At 50.0% G+C, this 19,041-nt stretch overlaps 1 protein-coding gene across 5 annotated transcripts in view; it reads right to left on the bottom strand.

The window, feature by feature from the left end:
- CASZ1 (castor zinc finger 1) overlaps window positions 1–6,015 on the bottom strand; it is a 160,642-nt gene extending 154,627 nt beyond the window's left edge. For 2 of the 5 annotated variants that reach the window (XM_015150580.3, XM_077974381.1), the window contains exon 1: window positions 5,863–6,015. The gene's annotated coding sequence lies outside the window, so the exon portion shown is untranslated. The remainder of the gene's footprint in view (window positions 1–5,862) is intronic. The other 3 variants (XM_077974384.1, XM_077974396.1, XM_077974389.1) reach the window with 2 other exon arrangements.
- Window positions 6,016–19,041: the final 13,026 nt, after the last annotated feature.

The following is a 19,041-nucleotide window of genomic DNA, read 5'->3' as shown; positions in this document are numbered from 1 at the left end:
AATATTCTTTTTGATTGTGCCTGAGTACAACATAAACGCTTCACTCCCTATCTCGTTCCCCCCCTGTAAGGACACACACAAAAACCTTGGCTATGCATGAAATTTTAAAAAGGGGGAGAGGATAGTATAAATGTGCTTAATGTATGTCTATGAGAGGGGGCGAGCGAGCCCTGGAGAACATTAGTAGGACATCTAGCACATTCTAAAGTTTAGGGGGGACATCATGAGGATTCTTATCAGCAAAGGTCCATTTGTAAAGGGCAGATCATAAAAGGTGATTTTTTAAAAGAAAAAAAAAGTTGCTTCTACCTTCCCTAATACTGCCACGAGATACAGAAGAGGAGATGTGCCGTCTATATAATTTTACATCCGAAAAGGCCCTCTTCCCATCAAAAAAGAAAAAAAAAATCAAAGTTGAAAAATCCAAGTCTTAGTCAATCATCAGAGCTGTTGATTCCTGAGAAGAAGAAACCAGCTTTGAGTTGTAGGTCTAAGGGGAAAAGCAAAACAAAAACAAAAACCCCACTATACTTCTGGAAATATTAACCAGTGGGGATTCCAAAAGCTACTTTTCCTGGAAAAAGCACTTGAGACAAAGGTCGGAGAAAGCGGAAGCTGAAGGTGAATCAAAAAGAAAAACTTTGTCTTTCCAATTAACTAGACTGGGAAAAAGAAGGGAGGTGGGAGAACACATTACTACCAACTCATTAATTCTTTCCTGTAAACAATTTAATTAAATTCTGCTAAATACAGGAGAAATACTCATTTTGGAGTGCTTCCCCCCAACCTCAAAAGCAAATTCCTCCAGGTTCCTCCCCCCAGTGTGAACACTTCCCTTGTTTCCAAGCTACACAACCTTTCAGTGGGTTTCCAGCCCAGGCGTGGACTGCACTGCTCAGGGCTGCGAGAATGACAGCCTCATATGTCTGAAAGCTGACACTTCAGCTTTGAAAAGAAATGGGGGAAAATAAGCTGTTGACTTCTTGGTTAAAGTATTTTCTTGTTCTACTCATGTTCTTATGTCACTAGGCTAAAAAAAGAGAGAGAGAAAGAGGGAGAGAGAGAGAGGGAGAGAGAAGAGAGAGATATGACTTTCCTTGAATGATCTGTTTAACCTAAGCCAGAGGAAAAAAAAGAAAGTCATTAATTACTTATGTGAGCTATTGCTTCAGAAAGACAATAAACCTGCCCGGTCGCCATGGATATGACATATTTGCTCTGAAAACAACACAATAATTAGCAAAGGGGAAAGATACAAGGAGAATATGCAAACTCCTGAGTTTAAAGCCACAGTGCTCTTTTCTACTCGTAAGCCTCTGTTCTGTTTGCAATCCAAATCAAACAAATTTCAAAAATATAGCAAAGAGGGAAATAATAGGAATGGTTCCTCTCGCCTCTGAGCTGAGAAGCAACAACCACTCTACCTACTCCCCTCCAATATAAAATAATATAAAAGAGAACCAGGGTGGCAGAAGGAAAAAAACAAAAAACAAAAAACTCAAGTATTGCCTGTTTTATTTCCTATAGCAGGGGTGGAGTCAGGTTTTTTTTTTTTTTTTTTTTTTTTTTTTTTTTTTTTTTTTTTAAGTGTGCTCTTATTTAGCATTGGACCTTCTGGCCAGATATAAATTTATTTATGAAAGCCAAATGCTCTGTGCATGCCCCCCCCCCAACACACACACAAAGTAAATGGAAATGTGAAGGGGTGGGGTTGGGGGGGGTGTCCAGTTGAAAAAGTAAAGCAGTATATTCAGAAAGCGCCATCTCTATGGAAGGGCATCCACTCCCCCTATCTCCAAGAAAATGGAACCCCTGCCTTACTTTAATATTAAAAATGCATTAAATGGTTCTACCTACAACTTAGTCCCAAAGGATCATTAGGAAATGCAATCGCATTGTATCATATCTGTCAGCGTGATAAATATCTGAGTCAGAGTCAGTTTGCAATTTTTCAGTGTCACAAAACAAGATAATTTTTGTCTGCCTTCCTTTCTTAATTCACTGCAACGCCTCCCCGCCCCCCGCCCCAACCAGTCACAGATCTACAGAAAAATACCTGGGCAGAGGAGAAAAGGAGAAAAAGTTGATGTCTTCTCACATACCAGACAGAGGTTATTGATATCCTCCCAAAAAGCAGGCAAAATTGAACTTTAAAATATTTGGGTCACAATTTTCCCCAAAAAATAAATAAATAAAGCACTCCAGTTAAGTTTGACTAAAAACTCCTTTTCCCCTCTTCCCAGAGGCTAATTTTCCTAAAACAGATGGTCAGGATCTAAAAGAGAAGCAAATATACCTCAACCCCCACAGGCAGAGAAATCTAACTTTGAACTTCTCTTAAATTAAAAAGGGGTGGGGGGCAAGATAAACTATTAATAAGTGTGAAAAAAATTAGCTGAGCTACAAGTTTTGTTTTTCTTATTAAAATTATTTAAACACAAGGGGAGCAGATATATAAGGGAGTTTCATATTTAACTGACTTTCTTATTTTTTTTAAACAATAGCTTTTTTTTTTAAGATTGGACTCTTTGATCTTGAAAGAATTTTGCTCTTATATGATGGGGGGGGGAAGGGGGTGGTGGTGAAATGATCTGTTTTAAATGATGATGCAACTTAGAGATCAAAGCCTTCGCTTTCTTCTAGCCATAATAAGCTGTACTTGCCACAAAGCGTAAGGCTCCCGGGCTGGGCTCCTCTCCTTCGTAAGAAGGAAATAAAATACGCCGAGACTCAGAGCAAGACTCCAAGTCTCGGCAAGGTGCAAAGTCTAAAAAACAAACAAATAAGGCAAGGGGAATAAAAGAGGAAGGCACTGCCCCTTTAAACGTTTTAGTGCATATGGAGTTTGATTTCTGAAAGAGATCAGTTTAACATCTCCATAGAAACCAGCAACAGATTATCATCAACAGAATAAATAACTAGTCTAATAAATTAAACAGGAGGCATAAGATCGCTGGAAACCTGATTACTGAAGTTCAACAATATTCCCCATAAACTCTCCTTAACTGCCTCTAAGGTGGCTAACAAGAAGGGGGCTGGGGGGGCGGCGATCTCTCCAATTCGCCGGACTCTAGGGACAGAGATGGTGGCTGCCGCCTGGAAAGGAGAAGTTCTCCACTCTGCCCTGGAGAGGGTCCGAGAGCTCCCGCAAGGGGCACACCCTAAAAACCGAAGTTTGGGAAGTGGAAAAGCGGCTGGGGGTCGGGGGAGGTGGCGCGGGTCTCCGGAGATTGCGCGGGTCGCGACGCCCGCCCGGGACGCACCGCCTGATCGCCACCAGGACGCAAACCCGGCGCTTTGCGCTCAGGCGCCGAACGGCCCAGCGCCCCCTCCGGGCACGTGGAGCGCAGCCCCGGCGCAGCCCCCGGGGACCAACTACCCCCCTCCCCATGCCCGGCGCAGCTGCTCCTGCTCAGCCGGGACAGCTCCCTTTAGGACGGCGACGTGTGTGTGTGCGCGTGTGTGTGCGTGTGTGTATGTGTGTGCGTGTGTGTATATGTGTGTGTGTGTATACGCGCGCGCGTCGTGAGTTGGGCGGGGGGACAACAAGATTATCCGGCGATCTGCTTTCCAGTCCCCTCGTGCGCTCTCATCGCGCGCCTGTACCAGCTCGGAGACATCCTAAATTTACTAACTTTGCCCAGCGACTACCTGGGCCTTTACCCCCTCGCCACCCCCTGAATGTACCGGGTGTCAGCGGGACAACCACGCACAGTGAGGGCCGCGCCCCCACACTCCACTCGGGTATAAACGCACACCCCGCCCCGTGGCCCGGTAATCCAGGTTTAGGGGAGCTCCATACCCAGGAGGGGCGCTACTGCCGCTTTCCCGATGGGCACGCACCCGCACCCACACCGTAGCCAGCGTGGCTGGAAGGAGGTCCTCGCCGCGCCCAGAGCAGGCTTTCCAAGCTGAGGCTGGGGCAGAGGAACTTGTGTGGAGGAAGAGGACGCTCCCTGCCTCCCTCAGCGCTCCACTAGCCTCCCCCAACTCCGGACCCGGGTCGGGGATGACTTAGAAGAAGAATCTGCGCCCACCCCTTAGAGAAAAATCTATTATTATTATCATCTTAATCTACGCCCCCAAAGTGTCCCTCCAGCCGTGATTGACGGCGCATACACCTGTTCCCTTCGCGGAGGAGCTTCCAGCGCCGGGGACAGACATTCACCCAAACGCTCCGCAGCGGCCCAGCAACCGCCCGCCCGCCCGCGCCCGGCTAGCCCCCGCCAGCGGCCCCAGTGGGCCTCTGCCCGCACCTCACCACCCTGGCGGCCGCCCCCTCCCCTTCCAGGCCCGGCTGCCCGGCCCGCTAGCTCCCGGCAGTGCTGGCTTCGGAAAGAGAGAGAAAGAACAGAAAGCAAAACTTCCTGGCGGCCGACGGCCATCAGCTGCACATTCTGCAAATGCCACCGAGTAAAAATAAACCGGCCGCCGCTCCGCCCGGCCGGCTCACCCCGGGCGCACGAATCGGCCCCCTGCCCCGGGACCTCCCTGACTCGCTCTGGCCCAATCCCCCATTCCCGCGCGTCCCCTGAAGCCCCGCTCCCCGACGCTCCTCCGTCAGTCACCATGCTCTCCTTTGCCGTTAAGCCGGACCCCAAGTGACCGGGGAACCGGCTCTCTCCCTTTGGTGTTCCCTGCGCCCCCACAAACTACTTTTTTCTCTGTCCTTCAGAGTGCCTATTTCAGCCCTGTGCCCTAGGATTCAGGGCTCCTTCTCCCCAGTTGTTGAGCCCCGAGGTCACCCTCAGCCCACCCTGGGGGAACAGACCCCGCCCGACCCTCTCCCACGCCGCAAAGCCCCCCCGGAGCGCACCGCTCCACCAGGCTGCTAGCCCGCCAGTCCCCAGGCGCAACTTCTCTCCCGGCGCACACAACAGCCGGCAACAACTCGCCCGAACTTTCCCCGGGACCCAGGCGGGCTCCGGCCGACAGCCGGGCGGCTCTGGGCCGGCGCCCCGGTTCCCCGTGCCCTGTGTTGCCAGCCCTTCACTCTGGGAGGCAGGGGGTGGGGTGGGGAAGGGAGTGAGGAACGCCACTTGCCGCGCCTGGAGCAGCGCACTTAAGATAAACTTCCCAGGCACAGATGAAAAGGGGGGCGCCGCTCACCCCATCTAAGAAATATCTTGCCTTCGATTTCCTATCGGGGATACCCTTTGGCACCCCGCACCTAAGCGAACACTGCCTACCTCTGCTGGCAGCACCTACACCCGGTATCCGGGCACAAGAGCCTCCTGGAGAGGTTCCCCACCCACCCCTTCCCATGGGCAAAGTCTTGCAAAGTCACCCCAGGCGCCCCTCACCCCTGCCTCCTTCTCCGCCCTGGAGAGCGCACGACCCCTCTGCTGCTGGGGGGTGGGGTGGGGTGGGGGTGTAGGGAGAAGGAGTGATTACCCGGTATTGGCGAGCACCTGCCCCCCCCCAGGAGCCCACAGCGTGGGGGGCGCCCCCACCCTATTTGCAAAGTCCTGCACTCGCGCCTGGCACCTCCCTCTCTTCTCCCCTACCCCGCCGCCCCCTCAGTTGGAGTAAGTGACCCCCAGGAGGAGCAGCCCTCCCCTCCCCAGGAGCCGCGCGCCGGGCATTTCCCTGGCCACGGCGGGCAACGCGCCGCCCCGCGCCTGGGTGCCAGCCCTCCGTGCCCCCTGCCTCCGCACGGCCGGAGTTGGGTGGCAGCCGCCGATCGCAGGCTGGCTGGTTGGCTCTCTCGCTCGCTCGCTCGCCCGCTGCCTGCTGCAAGCGGCAGCCCCGGGGGTGGGGGGGTGCACCGGGACAAGGGGAGCGACGGGGAGGCGCCCCGGGAGGCCCGCGGAGCTGGGGGGCGTGGGGGGGCCGCGGCAGAGGGAGCGCCGAGTCTCTTACCTGCACTTGGGGCGGCTTTGGGTGACTTTCCAAGTCCGGGGGAAAAATGTGTGTGTGTTTGGGATGGAGCGCCGCGGGCGCGCATGCGCTGCCCAAAGTTGCCGGATCCCGGATTTTTCGCTCCCAGTCTCCGCTCTCGCCCGCTGTGATTATGGAATTCTCCGCGGCCGGGCGGGCGACTGGGTGGCATGCAAAACCCGGGCCGGATCTCGGGGCCGGGCTCCGCTCCACCCTCACACCCCCAGACCTGCCCCTCCCGGATCCTTCCCACCCACCGCCCGGGCTGAGGTCAGCGTGCGCGTGCGGCGAGTCGCTGCCTGCGGAGTAGCATCTGAGCGCTCGGCCACCTTTTGCAGCTCCAGAGGCTTCTACACCCCCTAACTAAGTTGAGTTGAGGCTAGGGGAAAAGAGAGAAGGGATGATGGGGGGGGGGGGGGCGTTACTTTCCACCTGTTCTGAATCTGGAGAGAGCCCGAGTTTGGTTCCCACTTTCCGCAGAAGAACTGGCTCTTTCTTGCAAGTTAGAGTGTTAGACTGTGGAACCCAAAGGAACGAAATGTTCTCACTGTTTGATATCTGCTTTGCACTTATTCTTTGCAAGGGAGTTTTTCATTCAATCTACTGTGCAAGAAATATATCTTAAGTGAGCAACATAGGCCGTGCAGAATGAACCTTACATGGAGGGGCTGGGGGGCAGATTAACACATTAAAACAAGTGGATAATGTTATTTCAGAGAGTGAAAGTATCCATGAAGAAAATAAAGCAAGGCAATAAGTTAAAGAGTGTCTTGAGGGCCAGCGTCGTGGTTTACACCTGTAATCCCAGCACTTAGGGAGGCCGAGGCAGGAGGATCCGTTGAGCCCAGGTGTTCGAGACCAGCTTGGGCAACATAGCCAGACCTAGTCTCTGACAAAACAAAACAAAACAAAACAAAACAAAACAAAACAAAACAGTGTCTTGGGATAGCTAATCCCCCTGCCCCCAGATGATGGGGGAAGAGTCTTTTGAGGGGCACTTTCATACTTTATTGAAGAAACCCCCTTTTCTCCCATACCCAGCTTTCCCTTTTCCCAATTGGTTTCAAGTGGCCACACCAGCTGAGCCTAGTGGTCAGCTTCAGTGCTAGGGCCCTGTAGCTCTCGTCTTGCCTTTCTCAGCAAGCACACCTCTCATTCCAGGCCTGAGCTACTTTTTCCTTTAGCATAAAGGTGGGATGGAAATGTTGAGAGGCATGAAAGAAAGTGAAAACACCCAGATGATGAGATAGGTGAGAAACTGACCGTAACAGTAAATGAAATAGATCAATGATTGGTGGAATAAATGAATATAAATTCAAAGTATGACCCACAGCTTCAAGCCCTGCTCAACAGAATGCATTAAACTAAGAGGCAATGCCGCAGGCTGGTAAACATTGTTGCAGGCTGGTAGTCTTTGGAGCCTAATCTGCAAGGTGTCAGGAAAGCCTCTCAGGACCAGAGAAATGACCCAAAGCCCTGTATGATGATTGTCCAAGACAAGCATCTTCCGGGATGCATTCCATGTCCTGCCTTAAACTGGAAGTTAATTGTCCAGAAGCATATGGACACAGACTGGAGACATGATGGCCCTCTGGCCCTGAGGAGGCCAGGATTTGCCCTCTGCCCTAATAAAGCCAACAAATTTGGGAGAGGAGGCTGAGCCATCCCACACTCCTTAGATACTCAGTGATATTTGCTTGTGTTAGATGGACTGGAGAAGAAACCTCCTCGAAAAGCCAGCTCCTCACTTCCTGGGGGTCCCTTCTGGATCTGTCCACACAGGAAGGCCAGATTTAGGCATTAGACACACCTTTTGGGGTCATTTTGTCCCCTCCCCCACTTATCCCAATACTTAACTGGAGGCAGCAACACATCGATAATTAACATTCCTCAAAGACCACTGATGGGTTACTCTCCATTGCCACCCCCACCATCCAAGGCATTCTCAGCTTTCAGGAATTGGGTGCTCACCCACCATCTCTAAGACCCTTGTGCCTGGTGACTCAGCAGGATGCACAGCCCCAGAGATCTCAAGCCCAATCCTGTCATCCTACAGAAGGAGAAACTGAGGCACAGCGAGGGACAGTAACCTGAGAAGAGGCAAGGTAGCTCTTCTAACTTTTTGGCTCAGGGCTGAGTGCACTCCTGGGGCAGTGTAAAGAAGGGGTTAGCAACTTGGGCTTGGAGTTCAGACCCTACCACTCCCCAGCTGGGTGACCCTGAGGAAGGCATTTGACCCTTCTGTGCCTCAGTTGCCCCCACAGTAAAATGGGGATAATAATAGTACCTACTGCCTAGGATTGTTGAGAGGCTAAAATGAGTTAATGCAGGAAAAGGGCCTGGGCCAAGATGTTGATCGATAAATGCCAGTAATTGTCATTGCTCCTTGGGACATCCAGTGCTCCCTTTACTTCTCATTTCTTTCCATGCTCTCTCCATTCCTTCTTCTCCTCTCTCCTTTTTTTCCCCTCCAACAATAGTCCTTCACTCATTCATTCATTTGGTAGGGATGGCTGAGCTCCGAGGAAGGGCAGATCTCCACCAGTGCTGGGGAGACAGAAATGAATGAGACAAAGCCTGCCCTTGAGGGGCTAGGGAAGAATTCACTCGTCTCTCTGTCCCACTATCAGGCCTACCCCACTTCCCACTATCAGGCTCACCCTTACCCCTTTCCCACTACACTGCCCTCCCACACACCCTTTCCCACCTCTCTCAACGTCTCCAACAGCCAAGTCACCCACCAAACTTTTATTAAAATTTGTACTCCTCCCTCCATTTTTTTCTCAAATATTTCATAATGTTCCCACCTCCCAAGAAGCCTTTCCACCTCCTCTAAAGGAACCTCATCTCAGGTAGGGAAGGCTGGAAACAGAGTCAAGTCTGGGAGGAGGGAAGAGGATTTGCAGGAGGTGGGGGATGAAAAGGGAAAGCTCTTTTGTTTCTCAACCACCACCCCCAATGTCCCCCCAAAAATTAAAGTAAGGGGCCAGGAGAGAGCGGCAACCCCAGACAGCAGCCTCTGATCGCAGCCAAACGTCTCCACGCCTTGTTCCTCCATCGCTTGTTTTTTTCACTCCCGACTCAAACGTCCCGCGCAGGGACTGAAATCAGATGCTCTTCCCCCTCGTGTTCTTCAATTTAGCATTTCCTGAGCTTCCCCTAAAATAAAATCCAAGCCTTTCCCCCATGATCACCAAGGTCCTTCATGATCTGGCCATCGCCTGTCCCTGGGCCTCACCTCTCTCCTTCTCTGCCTGGTTCACACAAGCTTCTTGCTGTCCTGGAAAACACCAAGCTTGTCCCCACCTCAGGGCCTCTGCACCTGCTGTTTCTTCCACCTGGAATGTCGCCTTTGCAGGCTGCTTCCTGCAAACCAAATGGCATTGTTCGAGTTTCTGCTCCTATCTCACCTCCTCAGGGGGGCTTTCTCGATAACGTAGCTCCCAGCCTTTCTTTACCACTTTGTCCTATTTGAGGGTCCACAATGATTTTGCTTCCTCCTTTGTTCCCATATTTCCTATCCGGCTGCCCCTTCTAGCATGGGAGCTTCTTGGAGACAGGAACTTTGTTCTGAGTCCCCTGTGTCCTCAGCACCTTGAGCAGTGTCTGGCATAAAGCAGGCCCTCACTCTCTATGAGTCAGGCACAGAATTAAGATGAGCCAATGTGGTCCCTGCCCTCCAAGTGCCTATGCTGTGGGAAAGTGACTAGAAAGGTCCTACGACAAAGTTTGGCGGGGGGAAGAGGAGCTGATACGAGCCAATACAACCCGGGACTTCCCAGGAATTACCAGGTTGGTGCGGTGGCCTTGATTGAGATTTTCACTCCCTGGCATTTGGCCGGGGCATCTATAGTAGGGAAATGGATGGCTCTGGCAAACTGTACCCAGCAGAGGAGGCTGCACAGGTGGGAGGGGAGGTGGATCAGCTAAGGACCCCATCAAAACATTTCTCCAGCCCCCTGCCTCCAGACAGGCTGCATGTGAACAAGAGCCTCTCCCATTGCTGTATCTTCAGGGAAGACCCCCCCCTACACACACACACACAAACCTTTCTCACTCTGAGGACAGAGTGTGCACCTTTAACTCAGAAGCCCAGAAGCCAAGCATCGTGCCTGGCACCCAAGAGGCTCCCAATAATTGATTGTGGAACAAATAAAGTTAAGTCTGTTTCAGTTTGTGTAATTGGGAAAGCCTTGAAAGTAATCACAGCTCAGCTTGCTGCCCACGGATTTTGGTTTCTGGTCCTCTACTGTGATGGAAAGCAACTGGTACATCAATCACTGATATTTATTGAGTAATTATTATGTCCCTGGCCCCATGCTAAACCTTCATGATATCTCATTAGACCCACAAAACAACCATATGAAACTGTTGAGATTATAAATATACCCATTATACAGATGAGGAAAGCAGGGCACAGAGAATAACTTTCCCAAGACTGAGGCAGGCAGTCTGACTCCCTTGGGACCAGTTGCTTGGGCAGAGAGGTAACACAACCCTCACTACTCCACTTACCCCAATGCAACAAGCATTTTTACCTTTACTCAATGTTCATAAAGAGATGAAACTTGAATGTGAATTGTATTAGGAGAGGAGAAGGGGGAAGCAGAACAAATCTGTCGATCTTATTCAATCTAATAAAAGATGAGAGGAAACAAAGAAATTACAGTACAAAGCATTGGATCTTAGGCTGGGCATGGTGGCTCATGCCTGTAATCCCAGCACTTTGGGCGGCCAAGAAGGGCGGATCACCTGAGGTCAGGAGTTCAAGACCAGACTGACCGACAAGTGGAAACCCCATCTCTACTAAAAATACAAAAATTAGCCAGGCATGGTGGCGTGTGCCTGTAATTCCAGCTACTCGGGGGGCTGAGGCAGGAAAATTGCTCAAATCCTAGAGGCGGAGGTTGCATTGAGCTGAGATCGTGCCACTGCACTCCAACCTGGGTGACAGAGTAAGACTCTGTCTCAAAAACCAAAAACAAACAACAAAAACCACAAAGCGTCAGATCTTGTATACAGTAAGCACTCAATAAATGGTAACAAAGAGTCACTATTTTTTACATTTTAAAATGGTGAATGATGTGCTGGGTTTCTTCTCCTGGACCGTTCCTTGTTTTGTGGTTCTGCTTGGGTGGGGTCCATGTTTTTCTGGCTCACTGTGCCTCGCCTGGTGCTAGCAACAAGGTAGGTGCTCAGGAGACGCTTCATGACTGAAGAGGTGAACAAGTGAGATAAGTGATTATGGTGATTACTGGGCAAGTTGTAATCTAAAAAAGGTGGGGTTTTTTTGTTTGTTCGTTTGTTTGTTTTTGAGATGGAGTCTCGCTCTGTCACTCAGGCTGGAGTGCAATGGCGCAACCTCAGCTCACTGCAACCTCTACCTCCTGGGTTCAAGCGATTCTCCTGCCTCAGCCTCCCAAGTAGCTGGGATTACAGGCGCGTGCCACCACACCTGGCCAATTTTTGTATTTTTAGTAGAGACGGGGTTTCACCATGTTGGCCAGGCTGGTCTCGAACTCCTGACCTCAGGCGATCCACCCTCCTCTGCCTCCCTAAGTGCTGGGATTACAGGCGTGAGCCACTGTGCCCGCCCTAATTAAAACTTTTTAAAAGTTGAGTTCATTCATTTTATTTACAAGTGTCTCTCTTGGGAGTCCTGGAGAGGGAGAACAAGAGGGGCTTTTCGCCAACTCTGAGCTTGGTTCCCAAATCCCATCCGGGTTGGTGAACTTGACAAGTTCTTTCACCCCGAAATTCTGTCATTCTTTTAACAAAGTAGGTAATTCTTTGTTTCTGACTAAATATATAATATGTGCATTTTTTTTGTAAAAAATTCAGAAAATACAGATAAACAGGAGGAAGCAAATTTAAATTATCTGTAATCCCACCACCCATGGTTGTTAATATTCTGGTTGATGTTTTGGTGTATTTCCTTCCAGTCCGGGATTTTTATTTGTTAGTTTTTTTGATCTTGGCTTTGTCTGGTTGTATAAAATCAGAATCACACTGAACATACTGGACTGTGGGGTTTTTTTTTTTTTAAGCCTGACATGTGTATGTAGCATGAACACTTCATCACGTCATTAAATGTTCTTTTCCAACATGATTTTTAATGGCCGTATTGTAGAGTTAATCATAATTTACTTCCGCAGTACTTCACTATTGGAAATTTTGGACATCGAACTTATATCTGATTCTTTTCATTATTATAAATAACTCTAATGAATATCTTTGTCCATAAATAATCATGCACATTCCTTAAAATGGAATTGTTGAGTCCAAGAGTGTGCACACGTTTCAAAGCCGTTCCTATCCATCGCCAGATTAGGTTGTGTTCATTTGCCCTTCCACCGGCGCACATCTCCCGTCTACTGTCCAACCTTTGGTGTTCTCTCTGTCTTTTTTTTTTTTTTTAACCCCTGCTAATTTAATGGGTGAAAGAGTCTATGATTCTAGTAATGAATCCTTATTAGAACCATGCTGGCCACAAGCAGGGGCTGTTTCAAGGTTTAAGCGGCCTTGCTCAGATCCACAGCCGCAGGCAGGGATGGAGAGAAAGGCAGTCTGGCAGTCTCCCAGGAGCTGCGGCCCAGAGCATCGCGTTGACGGGTTCTCGGCGGCCTCCAGAGCAGCTACTGAGTCCAGGCTTCTTAGGCAATGCTCAGCTGAGGGGAGAGAAGGGGTGGGGTCTGTCTCGGTCCTTCAGTCTCAACAGAGTTGAGCTCCCCACCTCCTCCTACCCCTTCACCCACACCTTCCAGAAACCTCTCTCGACAGAAAAGCCTTAGGGATTTCTATGCCATAAATACTACCTGTTTTCCGAGCTCAGGATCCACGCTTTGTACCTGCTTTCATTTTCCCTGTCCGAGCTCTCAACTCAGCTCCAAGCAAGGGCCAGGCTCTCTTGTTCTCTGGCTCAACCCCTTCTTTCCTAGTTGGTTCTAATTAATTTGCTTTTTCAGGGGTATTTATGTTTACCTCTGCCTGGTAACTACAAGAATTGCAAGTGACTAACATTTTGCTTTTAGGAAACATTCCCTAGTCCCAGGGTCTCTGATCTCTACGACCCCTTGCAGTTTTAACATTCTCCGAACTATCTACCTCTTTTAGAAAAAAATCGCTCTAAATTTCTGGGGAAAAAAGGAGGGTAATTCACACTCACTGCAGACAATTCAGGAAACCCAGTGAAATACAAACATAAATATAATGCAGAGAATAAAAAAAACACCCACCATCGGAGAGCCAGGTATTTGGGTGTGAATTGAACTTAAGAATTTAAAGAACGAATTGAAATGAAACCCTCCAGATATATCTTTTCGAGGACCCCTCAGCAGCCTGACTGGGAGATGTGTGTGGATAGGGGTGTCATTCATGCCAAGTGGTAAGGTGTGTGTGATTTTATCTGTGTGGGAGGGAGTGTGAGTGTGCACTTGTGGAGGTGCGGGACTGCATTCCCTTTAAAGAAGCGTCCTGGTGCATGTAGGTGTGGCTGTGCTGTATTTGCACACGGGAAGACTGCTTCTGCTGTCAACAGCCACCCAAATACACAGCAATCCAGCCAGGTGAGGGGCTGGCCCGATGCTGACATCACCTCTTACCCGAAGATCCCCGGGCCAACACCTTAACCCCTCCCACGCCTGCCAGGGTGGGGCAGGCCTGGCCCCAGGGCCTGTGGAACAGGGAAAACCAAGTGATGGAAAAATCGGAGGACCAGCCTCCCCACTGTCCTCAGAGCAAAGCCACACTCCCACAGCCATGCGGTCCCTGCCACGTGCCACGTGGGCCCACACAGCCCCTGCCCCTTTCTCTTCCTTCCCACCTCTCCCAGATCTGAGAGCAGAAGCCAAAGGGACTAGTCATGGTGGTGCTTTGTCTTGGGATGCGATCTTGCCTGAGATTGGCGTGGAAAGGGAACCTGCCCTGGGACTCCGGAAGTGGCTAGGCTTCCTCCCGACGGGCACCTGTGCAGGCGCCGGCTGCCACCCATAGCTGGCGTCACATGGAGGGCGGGGCTGGCCAGGGAGGCAAGAAAGAGTTGTTTTGTTGATGAGCTGCCCTCCTGTCACACGGGCTGGAGTGCCCTGGATGTGGGTGGGGAGGACTGCCCTGCTGTGCCAAGCTGGCCCGGATGTGAGCGGGAGCCTGGCCTGCCTCTCCCCACTCCCCCTCACATATTCACACACCCTCTGCTCCAGCCACACAGATCTCCAACCTACCCTGCTTGCTTCCAGCTCCAGGCCTCTGTCTAGACTGTTCCTTCTGCTCTAAGGCCTTTCGCCCCCCAACTCACCCATTAAGCCCAAAACGGGTGGCACCTCCTCTGGGGGACCTTTCCTGATGTCCCCATGCCCCAAATTGGATTAGACACCCTGTCTGTGCTCCCATAGCCCCCTTGTTTTCTTTGTCAGAACATGTATTATAACTGTCTTCTCCCTAAACCCTCCCATTAGATGGTGTGTGTGTGGTTTTAAAATCTATGTTTAAATCATCGCTGTATTTCTTTTTTTTTTTTTTTTTGAGACAGAGTCTCACTCTGTCACCCAGGCTGGAGTACCGTGGTGCAATCTTGGTTCGCTGCAACCTTCACCTCCTGGGTTCAAGCAATTCTCCTACTTCAGCCTCCTGAGTAGCTGGGATTACAGGCACCTGCCACCATGCCTGGCTAATTTTTGTATTTTTAGTAGAGACAGGGCTTTGCCATGTTAGCCAGTCTGGTCTCGAACTCCTGACTTCAGGTGATCCCCCTGCCTCGGCCTCCCAAAGTGCTGGGATTCCAGGCGTGAGCCAACACGCCTGGCCTAAATCATTGCTGTAGTTCTGAATTAACCAGTTCTGGGTTCAAATCCAGCTCTGCTACTTACCAGTAGCGTGACTTTGGGCAACTCCCAACCTCTCTCAGCCTCAGTGTCCCCATCTCTAAAATGGCAAGAAAACCAGGTTCTGCCTCACAGTATTGTCAGGAGAATTAATTGAGATAATTCATGCAGGGCACTTAGCCTGGATTCACACGTAATGACTGTTGTTATGATTATTTCCAGCATCCAGCAGAGTGCTTAGAAAATGACAAGTGAACGAATAGTGTCTCTTTGCTTGATGTGCATGCGTGGTGGGGGATGTGTGGCGTATGCCAGGGCATGGGGGTGGGTAGGAAACCAGGATGTTCCAGGAGGCAGGTCCCGTATGGATGTGTGTGTCCACTCTGAAGGGTAATGGACTCGTTATTTATGGTCAGGGCTTAAAGAAAAAAAAAATGAAAAAAGACAAACCAGTGTTCAGTAATGACAAAGTAATTACCTTTTTATTATTTTTTCAATAGGATTCAGAGGAGTGTGGGTCTTGGCTGCAGCTTGGCTTCCTGAGGCTCTGTGCTGTCCCCGTACTGTCTCCATGCCCACTGCCCTGCCAGGGAAGAGGCTGGGTGGGAGAGGGCCGAGCGGCGCTCCTCAACGTGGAAGGGGTCAGGGACCAGGGAGAGGGGCCACCCAGTTGACAAAACAAGAACCCCAGGCCAGGCGTGGTGGCTCACGCCTGTAATCCCAGCACTTTGGGAGGCCGAGGCAGGTGGATCACCTGAAGTCAGGAGTTTGAGACCAGCCTGGCCAACATGGCAAAACCCCGCCTCTAGTAAAAACACAAAAATTAGCTGGGGGTGGTGGCGGGTGCCTACAATCCCAACTTTTTGGGAGGCTGAGGCAAGATAATAGCTTGAACCTGGGAGATAGAGGTTGCAGTGAGCCGAGATCGTGCCATTGCACTCTAGCCTGGGCAGCAGAGTGAAACTCCATTTAAAAAAAAAAAAAGAGAGAGAGAGACCTAGAAGTGAAGTTCTCCCAAGCTCTGGCAAGTTGTCCACGACGAAGGGGCCAGACCCACAGCCTAGAACATTTAAGAATGGTTCAGAAAGAAAAATTAAAGCCCAGAGAGAGGAAGCTGCTTGCATGCCAGTGACCCTGGTGACCATGCAGAGCTAGTGACAGAATGAGAACAGAGCCTGGGTCCTCTGGCCCCAGCCAGGGCTCTTTCCCACCTTATGACTTACTTGAAAATGGGGTCTGCCTGGCCCTGGCGTTCTGCCTCAAATTTCAACCAGGAGGGAGGCCACTGCTAGATGGTGATTTTTTTCGGAGTCCTTCAAGAAGTTGTTGAAGACATAATTTCAAGGTGCCAGGACTCCTAGGTGTTAACTAGACTACACTGTGATTGACATTAGCTATCTAGCAAGTGGCCATCCAAGGTGCCCTTTTCCACTGTCCAGGAAGGGGATGAAATCAGCTTTAGTCTCTTATGCATTTATCCATCTATCCATCCAATAATCCATCCATCCATCCACTCACCCAACCTTTAATCGATCCACCCATTTATCCATCTGTTCATTTATCTACCCTTCCATTTTTCCATCCATCCACTCATCTATCCATCCATCCATCCTTTCATCCATCCACCCACCAATTCATCCATCCAGTCAGCCGGCCAGCTTCTATCCTTCCATTCATCCATCCACTAATCCATCTATCCATCCATCCACCCAACCTTTCATCCATCCATCCATTCATCCATCTATCCATCTATGTACCCTTCCATGCATCCAACCACCAATTCACCCATTCATCCTTCCATCCATCCAGTCACCAGTTCATCCATTTATCCATCCATCCATCCATCCATCCACCCACCCAACCTTTCATCCATCCATCCATTCATCCATCTATCCATCTATGTACCTTCCATGCATCCACCCACCAATTCACCTATTCATCCTTCCATCCAGCCAGCCACCAATTCATCCATTTTTCCATCCATCCATCCATCCCTCCATCCAGCCACATATCTGACAAACATTTGATGAGTGCCCCCATGTGCCAGGCACCTTGCTAGGACCCAAAGGTCTGGGGATGTTGAGATGCACAAAACAAAAAATTGGGAACAGCCAGTGGAGAAAATCCAGCGGCATAGGTGGTGTCTCAAAGACATCTAGAGATAAGTGCAGGTAGATGAAAGCTGACTTGACAGGGAGTCAAGCCCCCTGGCTTCCAAGCCCAACCCTGTCATTAACTTGCTGGAGAGTCTTAGATACGTCCCGTCCGTGTTCTCTTTGCTATGGTTTCTTCCTCTATCACTTGAGAAGGTTGGACTAGCTCAGAGGGCAGGCAGACATTATCCAAAGAGCCCCTGGATGAGGAGTATTTTGAATGGGAGGTTGTAAAGTGCCAAGGGGACAGGGAACAAGAGTTTCTTTGGTTTTCAGGGAGAGAAGGAGGACCAGAAGATTCTGAAAGAAAAAGAAGGAAGAAATGAAGAGTGGGGGCTCTGTCCCAGCTCTACACTGCTGCGGATCTTCAAACCATTCCTCTGCTCTTCTGCCCTTCTTTGTCAGTCTCTGGATCTGGGGGATCCCATTCCTGGTAACTGACAAGGCCCGTGGCCCTTTGTCCTCCCTTCCCCACCTCCCAGCCCCTGCCTCCCTGCAGCTGTGATAACCCACACGTAGCACTTTACCCTCTGGAATTTATTTTAAGGTCTTGGCTTGTTTATTTATTTTATTTAGAGATTTCTCAGCGCTTTGTGGGGAGGAAAATTCGAATGGGGTGATTATGAAATACTATTTCACCTCGCTGTTCATTCACAACAAACAAAGAGAAATGATTGGTGATTAAAAATGCATTCTCTCTGCTTGTTTTCTTTTGTTTTACCATTATGGAAATATTATAAATACTGAATACTAATCTGGACCTGCGGGGACCTCACAGACCTTCCAGAAAACGAGTCTCCTGTTCTTCCTTGGGGCAACCTCATGCTGTCCTCTGGGGCTCCAAGCTAGGGCTCAAACCCCTGCCATTGCTCTGGTCCCAGGCCAGGCGTCCCTATCACCCTGGGCAACCCCATTCAGTCTTCCCTGGAATGGGACAAGAGTCTCCTCACCTCCTTCTCCCAGTTCCCTGTCCAGCAGAACCTAGTCAAGGAGAATAGGGACGTGAATATTAAGAGCATTTGCTTAGTCCCAAAGTCACCATTCATGGAGTTTTCTTCCCAGAGTCAGGCTGCCCAAGCCCAACATCCTGCTCCACCACTTCCTGGCTGTGCAATCTTGGGCACTTTGCTTGACCTCTCTGAGCTTCTGTTTCTTCTTCTGTAAGATGGGAGTAAAAATGGTACCCACCTCATACACTTGCTTTAAGGATTAAATGGGATCATAACATCTCATCTGATCATAGCGAACAGAAGTGCTCAGTTAATGCTGGCTCCTATACTGAGTCATATACTGTCTCCCTTTCCTGGGTCTCAGTTTCTCCCTCTGGAAGGTGAGAGCTATGTTGGCTGCCCTCTAAGATCCCCCCCAGCCCTGGTGGGGTGGAGTGGGAATGCCCTCACCCACCTTGACTCTCACGGAGACCTTGTTCTCCTTCCCAGGAACGCAGCCTAAGCCTGCCTCGTCGGAAGCCCTGGGCCTCCTTCTTGGATTCTACTTTCTACCATCTCCTTTTGAGCCATAAAGCTGGCGCTTTTCCATTTATTTTCATCACAAACAAATAAATAAGAGTCAAAGTGCCCGATCCAATCGCAAAGTGTTACACAGAGTCCGGATAAACAGCGAGTCCTGCGGTGTCGGCATTCCTTTTATCTTTCACTTTATTTAACCAAATTAACCACTGTCCGTGTCCCCTGCGTGTAAGTGTCTCTCTCTGTCATATAAAATACAATCACGCTTGCTTGCTACATGTTTCAGATACTTTATCATTAACATCAATTCCAGCCAAATTAGGAGTTTCTCCCAACATAATTGCCCTTCCCATTATCCAGCACTTTATTTTTTCAAAGCACTTTCCGACCATTAATTAGTTAACCCTTAGGACGCCCCAGAGCCGAAGCTCAATGTCACCCTCCCCGCCTCCTAGCTGGGAAGAGGGGATGGGGAGGGGTCAGGTGGTTTGTTGGAAGTCACCCTGGATGTGGGGGCTGGGGGCTAGGGTGGGACCTTGGAAATCCTCCCTCCAGCCTCACTTCCTGGCCTGGGGTGCCACTGACTTTAATCTAATCTGAGGCAGGTGGGGGTCCCCAACACCTTTAAATTTGATCTGAGCTGGCAGGGGTCCCCGACACTTTAAATCCTCTAAATCTGCATTCTCACTATGGTTCACCAAATGAAAAAGGGAACAGAAT

The sequence above is a fragment of the Macaca mulatta genome, chromosome 1 (genome assembly GCF_049350105.2).
Source record: "Macaca mulatta isolate MMU2019108-1 chromosome 1, T2T-MMU8v2.0, whole genome shotgun sequence".
NCBI classification, from domain to species: domain Eukaryota; kingdom Metazoa; phylum Chordata; class Mammalia; order Primates; family Cercopithecidae; genus Macaca; species Macaca mulatta.
This window is presented reverse-complemented; position numbering and strand designations above follow the sequence as displayed.